The sequence below is a fragment of the Panulirus ornatus genome, chromosome 3 (genome assembly GCF_036320965.1).
Source record: "Panulirus ornatus isolate Po-2019 chromosome 3, ASM3632096v1, whole genome shotgun sequence".
Classification (NCBI taxonomy): domain Eukaryota; kingdom Metazoa; phylum Arthropoda; class Malacostraca; order Decapoda; family Palinuridae; genus Panulirus; species Panulirus ornatus.
The window spans coordinates 54,247,035-54,254,534 of record NC_092226.1 but is presented as its reverse complement, the minus strand read 5'-3'; the positions used below and the strand labels follow the sequence as shown (position 1 = coordinate 54,254,534).

The 7,500-nt window shown below is 42.4% G+C and overlaps 1 protein-coding gene across 2 annotated transcripts in view; it reads right to left on the bottom strand.

The window, feature by feature from the left end:
- Positions 1-7,500, bottom strand: part of LOC139762742 (uncharacterized) — a 531,126-nt gene that overhangs the window by 118,170 nt on the left and 405,456 nt on the right. The gene's annotated exons all lie outside the window — the stretch shown is intronic.

Sequence of the window (7,500 nt, the reverse complement as noted above, 5' to 3'; positions counted from 1 at the left end):
CATTCCCATCGCCACCTCGCCACACATGGAATACCATCCCCCTCCCCCCTCATGTGTGCGAGGTAGCGCTAGGAAAAGACAACAAAGGCCCCATTCGTTCACTCTCAGTCTCTAGTTGTTATGCAACAATGCCCGAAACCACAGCTCCCTTTCCACATCCAGGCCCCACACAACTTTCCATGGTTTACCCCAGACGCTTCACATGCCCTGATTCAATCCACTGACAGCACGTCAACCCCGGCATACCACATCGATCCAATTCACTCTATTCCTTGCCCGCCTTTCAGCCTCCTGCATGTTCAGGCCCCGATCACTAAAAATCTTTTTCACTCCATCTTTCCACCTCCAATTTGGTCTCCCACTTCTCCTCGTTCCCTCCACCTCCGACACATATATCCTCTTGGTCAATCTTTCCTCACTCATTCTCTCCACGTGGCCAAACCATTTCAAAACACCCTCTTCTGCTCTCTCAACCACGCTCTTTTTATTTCCACACATCTCTCTTACCCTTACATTACTTAATCGATCAAACCACCTCACACCACACATTGTCCTCAAACATCTCATTTCTAGCACGTCCACCCTCCAGCGCACAACTCTATATATATATAGTTGTTAGAAGCAGTGAAAAGTTTTTATCGAGGATGTAAGGCATGTGTACGTGTAGGAAGAGAGGAAAGTGATTGGTTCTCAGTGAATGTAGGTTTGCGGCAGGGGTGTGTGATGTCTCCATGGTTGTTTAATTTGTTTATGGATGGGGTTGTTAGGGAGGTAAATGCAAGAGTTTTGGAAAGAGGAGCAAGTATGAAGTCTGTTGGGGATGAGAGAGCTTGGGAAGTGAGTCAGTTGTTGTTCGCTGATGATACAGCGCTGGTGGCTGATTCATGTGAGAAACTGCAGAAGCTGGTGACTGAGTTTGGTAAAGTGTGTGGAAGAAGAAAGGTAAGAGTAAATGTGAATAAGAGCAAGGTTATTAGGTACAGTAGGGTTGAGGGTCAAGTCAATTGGGAGGTGAGTTTGAATGGAGAAAAACTGGAGGAAGTGAAGTGTTTTGGATATCTGGGAGTGGATCTGGCAGCGGATGGAACCATGGAAGCGGAAGTGGATCATAGGGTGGGGGAGGGGGCGAAAATTCTGGGAGCCTTGAAGAATGTGTGGAAGTCGAGAACATTATCTCGGAAAGCAAAAATGGGTATGTTTGAAGGAATAGTGGTTCCAACAATGTTGTATGGTTGCGAGGCGTGGGCTATGGATAGAGTTGTGCGCAGGAGGATGGATGTGCTGGAAATGAGATGTTTGAGGACAATGTGTGGTGTGAGGTGGTTTGATCGAGTAAGTAACGTAAGGGTGAGAGAGATGTGTGGAAATAAAAAGAACGTGGTTGAGAGAGCAGAAGAGGGTGTTTTGAAATGGTTTGGGCACATGGAGAGAATGAGTGAGGAAAGATTGACCAAGAGGATATATGTGTCGGAGGTGGAGGGAACGAGGAGAAGTGGGAGACCAAATTGGAGGTGGAAAGATGGAGTGAAAAAGATTTTGTGTGATCGGGGCCTGAACATGCAGGAGGGTGAAAGGAGGGCAAGGAATAGAGTGAATTGGATCGATGTGGTATACCGGGGTTGACGTGCTGTCAGTGGATTGAATCAGGGCATGTGAAGAGTCTGGGGTAAACCATGGAAAGCTGTGTAGGTATGTATATTTGCGTGTGTGGACGTATGTATATACATGTGCATGGGGGTGGGTTGGGCCATTTCTTTCGTCTGTTTCCTTGCGCTACCTCGCAAACGCGGGAGACAGCGACAAAGCAAAAAAAAAAAAAAAAAAAAAAGAAATATATATATATATATATATATATATATATATATATATATATATATATATATATATATATATATATATATATATATATATATATATAATATATATATATATATATATATATATATATATATATATATATATATATATATATATATATATATATATATATATATATATATATACCTCCCTTCTCGTTTTTTTTTTCTTTTTTTTTTTCACTTTTCCAAAAGAAGGAACAGAGAATTGGGCCAGGTGAGGGTATTCCCTCAAAGGCCCAGTCCTCTGTTCTTAACGCTACCTCGCTAATGCGGGAAATGGCGAATAGTTTGAAAGAAAGAAAGAAAGAATATATATATATATATATATATATATATATATATATATATATATATATATATATATATATATATATATATATATTCTAACCAAAGTGCAGGTATGTTAATAATATGCCGACACTGTATACCTACGATCAGGCTAAATTAAATCGACCTCAAACCTTCGGACTCTGACATCTTGACCTGCAAAACACAAATGATGGGTCACAGTGTATCAAAGTTTTAAGTAATTTATCATGATAATGTGGGACGGGTTGATGGACGAGAGAGAGAGAGAGGGAAAAAATCGTCCCGCTTATATAAGTCACAGGTAAATGTATATTTTTAATGGGCAGGTCCTCCTGACGAAGGGCAGTGCTCGGAAACTCGTACACGTAAGTGCTTCTACTTGTGGCCGATGGGGTTCCATCCCCGGCGCACTAGGGGAGCTGCTGCACCCTCTCGCCATGAGCCAGCAGAAATGACTCGAAACCTGAGCAGGTACTACATACAGTCTGTGTAGATACACAAGAAAACCTTACATTACCTAATCTACCCTTAGCTCATTCTCTCAAGAACGTAATCATTATTCCTGTCCTTTCGTCTCTCAAAACACCTTAGCCCCATCATCTGTCTTGCCTCTTCTCTACAAAGCTACTGACCCTTACACGTTGCTTGTATATTACTCAGTATCTCATTTCTGGTGCCGCTCTGCCGTGATGACTTTCACTTTAGATACCAGAGTGTTGAATGTCTTCCCCTCCAGCGATGAAGTTATGAAGAGGAGGTTAATTGAGTTGTCCAGAGGGAGATAGACTCGTTAAGGTCGGCAATATGAGGATATTAACATCCCTGTCTTAATCAAAACATCCTAAATAGAAATTACACATTTACAATTTCATGTTCTCTGTAGAAAATATTTTCAGCACATTCAAAGATTCATCATTTTCTTGCAATCATACGCCGAGTCCCCTTAAATCATTAATCTCTATGCTGGAGGATTTACATCCACTCAAGAATAATTCTTAAAGTTCAAGAAGCAATCATGTTGAAAATGTATTTAAAGATAATGCGGAAAGGCAACTCCTACTGAAGTCCTCACAAAGGAACTTTGTGATGCCTTTATCAACGAGAGGAGATGATGCAGAGCTGGAGGTCATGGCATACAGGTCAGCTGTTCTGCTTCAATAACAATGTTGAACTACCATAGTCACCTCAACGATATTAGGCTTATTCAGAGAATGTGTGTGTGTGTGTGTGTGTGTGTGTGTGTGTGTGTGTGTGTGTGTGTGTGTGTGTGTGTGTGTGTGTGCGTGTATGTGTCTGTGTGTGTTTGCAATTACCTATTACAGACTTATACATATACAAATATGAGGTGAACAAGTATGTCTAGATTTCCACGAGTGTATATCTTCGTAAAGTGGAGACCATCTGGATGTGAACATGGCGAGAGCAACACACTGAATAACACATGACCACGACTCCATAACACAAGCCTTACTACGGTTGTTCTCATCGTCCACGTCAGTACTGACCACCAACACACGTCGGGACGATTTCCTCCAGTACATGTTAGTAATGGCATCTTGCACCACTGGCGCCATGCACAATAACTAACCAACTAGTGACGCTATGCATGTTAACTAACCAACTACTGCTCCCATGCATGATAACTAATCAACCACTGGCGCCATGCACGATAACTAACCAACCATTAGTATCATGCATGATAACTAACCAACCATTAGTACCATGCATGATAACTAATCAACCATTAGTACCATGCATGATAACTAACCAACCATTAGTACCATGCATGATAACTAACCAACCATTAGTACCATGCATGATAACTAACCAATAATCAACCACTTCAGGCAGCTCACAAGCAACACCAAGTGTGGAATATTAAAACAATACCGCAAACAAAAACTGCAGATGACTAATTTTTCTTGTCAGATCTGTAAAGCTTTACGTTTGGCGTAAGACAAGCTTTGTCTTCAAATCTGGGGCATATTCCTGCAAAGCCGGCCACTAACTGGTCAAGTTCCCTGTTACGCATGCTCTCTCTCTCTCTCTCTCTCTCTCTCTCTCTCTCTCTCTCTCTCTCTCTCTCTCTCTCTCTCTCTCTCTCTCTCTCTCTCTCTCTCTCTCTCTCTCTCTCTCTCACTCTCTCTCTCTCTCTCTCTCTCTCTGAACTGGACCAGACAATGGCCTTACCTTTAGATTGGCCTTGTAACGATAGCGATGCTTGTCACATTCACTAACACACAGCTGGGTCAATGCTGAGATCACAAGTTTTGATAATGAGTTAGTTGAGTATTCCTGGGAAATTGTATAGGGGGGGGGGGTATTGATTGAGAGGGTGAAGGAATGTACAGAGAATCAGATTGGGGAAGAGCAGTGTGGTTTCAGAAGTGGTAGTGGATGTGGATCAGGTGTTTGCTTTGAAGAAAGTACGTGAGAAATACTTAGAAAAGCAAATGGATTTATACGTAGCATTTATGGATCTGGAGAAGGCATATGATAGAGTTGATAGAGATGCTTTGTGGAAGGTATTAAGAATATATGGTGTGGGAGGCAAGTTGTTAGAAGCAGTGAAAAGGTTTCATCGAGGATGTAAGGCATGTGTACGTGTAGGAAGAGAGGAAAGTGATTGGTTCCCAGTGAATGTAGGTTTGCGGCACAGGTGCGTGATGTCTCCATGGTTGTTTAAATTGTTTATGGATGGGGTTGTTAGGGAGGTGATTGCAAGAGTTTTGGAAAGAGGGGCAAGTATGCAGTCTGTTGTGGATGAGAGAGCTTGGGAAGTGAGTCAGTTCTTGTTCGCTGATGATACAGCACTGGTGGCTGATTCGGGTGAGAAATTGCAGAAGCTGGTGACTGAGTTTGGTAAAGTGTGTGAAAGAAAAAAGCTGAGAGTAAATGTGAATAAGAGCAAGGTTATTAGGTACAGTAGGGTTAAGGGACAAGTCAATTGGGAGGTAAGTTTGAATGGAGAAAAACTGGAGGAAGTTAAGTGGGAGTGGATTTGGCAGAGGATGGAACCATGGAAGCGGAAGTGAATCATAGGATGGGGGAGGGAGCTAAAGTTCTGGGGGCGATGAAAAATGTCGAGAACGTTATCTTGGAAAGCAAAAATGGCTATGTTTGAAGGAATAGTGGTTCCAACAATGTTATATGGTTGCGAAGCGTGGGCTATGGATAGAGTTGTGCGGAGGAGGGTGGATGTGCTGGAAATGAGATGTTTGAGGATAATATGTGCTGTGAGGTGATTTGATCGAGTAAGTAATGAAAGGGTAAGAGAGATGTGTGGTAATAAAAAGAGTGTGGTTGAGAGAGCAGAAGAGGGTGTTTTGAAATGGTTTGGTCACATGGAGAGAATGATTGAGGAAAGATTGACAAAGAAGGAATATGCGTCAGAGGTGGAGGGAACGAGAAGAAGTGGGAGACCAAATTGGAGGTGGAAAGATGGAGTGAACAAGATTTTGAGTGATCGGGGCCTGAACATGCAGGAGGGGTGAAAGGCGTGCAAGGAATAGAGTGAACTGGAACGATGTGGTATACCGAGGTCGACGTGCTGTCAATGGATTGAGCCAGGGCATGTGTAGCGTCTGGGGTAAACCATGGAAAGTTTTGTGGGGCCTGGATGTGGAAAGGGAGCTGTGGTTTCGGTGCATCATACATGACAGCTAGAGACAGTGTGAACGAATATGGCCTTTGTTGTCTTTTCCTAGCGCTACCTTGCGCACATGCGAGGGGAGGGGATTGTCATTTCATGTGTGACGGGGTAGCGACGGGAATGAATAAGGGCAGACTGTATGAATTATGTACGTGTGTATACATGTATATGTCTGTGTGTGTATATATGTATATGTCTGTGTGTGTATATATAGATATATATGTATACGTTGAGATGTATAGGTATGTATATGTGCGTGTGTGGACGTGTATGTCTATACACGTGTGTATATACATAATTACAATACCCAACAGGATGTCCTCAGTGTTATGGGCACTTTCCGACACGACCTTGGATGCAGGAAACCAACACAGCTTTTCTAACGTTCGTCCTAAATGAAAGTTTATCAACTCCTTTAAAAAAAACTCACTTAAAATAGCACAAAATCTATATCACAAGTTTCATTAATTCTTATGGTATCTGAGACGGCACCGTACTATTCTCGACTTCCTTCGCTCAAGGGAAAACACGAGCGACAAAGCCAAAACTGCATGTGTAAGAGCTAAAAAATTTCTCGATACAGAGAGTTCTCAACCAGTTCGAGAACTGTACACGACACCGAGTGTAAATCCAGTTCAAAACGAATACAATGTAAAGCGACAGAAGACAATGAAACATCTCACCAACTGCAGAGTCTTTTGTTCTGGTGAAACACGAGGGACAATGCAACGGAAAGAATGGACGGGAGAACACTGAAGGACGGGTCAGGTGAACTGATGACTGTAGATCATGATCATTCCACCTTCCTCCTCCCGTACCGTCACCACTACATAAAACTTCCTTACCTAGACGACAAGCCAGAGCAGCCAGCCAGCCTCTGGGTGACATGAAATGCTAAAGAAAAGTTCGAGACTTGATGAGACGTCTTGAATTTCTTACAAGAGATGATGGAGAATATCCCAGGGTCTTACACATAGATAGCTGACCTCAAAGAGATATGGGATCTATGGGATATAGGAATACATAGGAATTCAAACAACAACAGATCACTGGGTCCTTCTAGGGCTGTTTGTGATAGAGGAAGACATCCGAAACAACACAATATGCAATGTAAATAAATTTGGGTATGGTTTTGATGACAGTTAAAATAATCATACAGATAGAAACTTTATCGTCTTCCCTTCAATCCTCTTAAGAGCACAGTTTGCTGTTGAAAATCATGGTACTCAAACTGAGCAACAGATTAAAAAAGTCAAGGTAACTGATTAAATTCTTAAGCTAAAAGGTTTGCTAATGCGAACGGCCATAAAGGACCTGGGGTTAAGGAGAGGCAAACTTATCATGGCCTCCACAACCAGCAGAACTGACAGACAGGTCAATACAGATTCCAGAATGTTTAATACGTTTCCTCCAGTGTCTAAACTCTGTGCTGCCATTGGTGATTCTGAAGATTCCACCCCAACAGCGTGGGTTCACCGTCTGGTCAACTCACAGAGTAAGGTTCCCGTCTCTGGGGTGACCTCTGGGAAAAGAGAAACACCTAAACTCATCCTGAAGGAGAGGGTTTGTTAAAACTCTAAAGAACACATTTGAACTGATAAAGGTCTTGAATCGCCCTGCCCATGGCCTGTCTCGATCACAAATCCAACCATTTAGCGCTTCCAAAGATTTGACATAAAC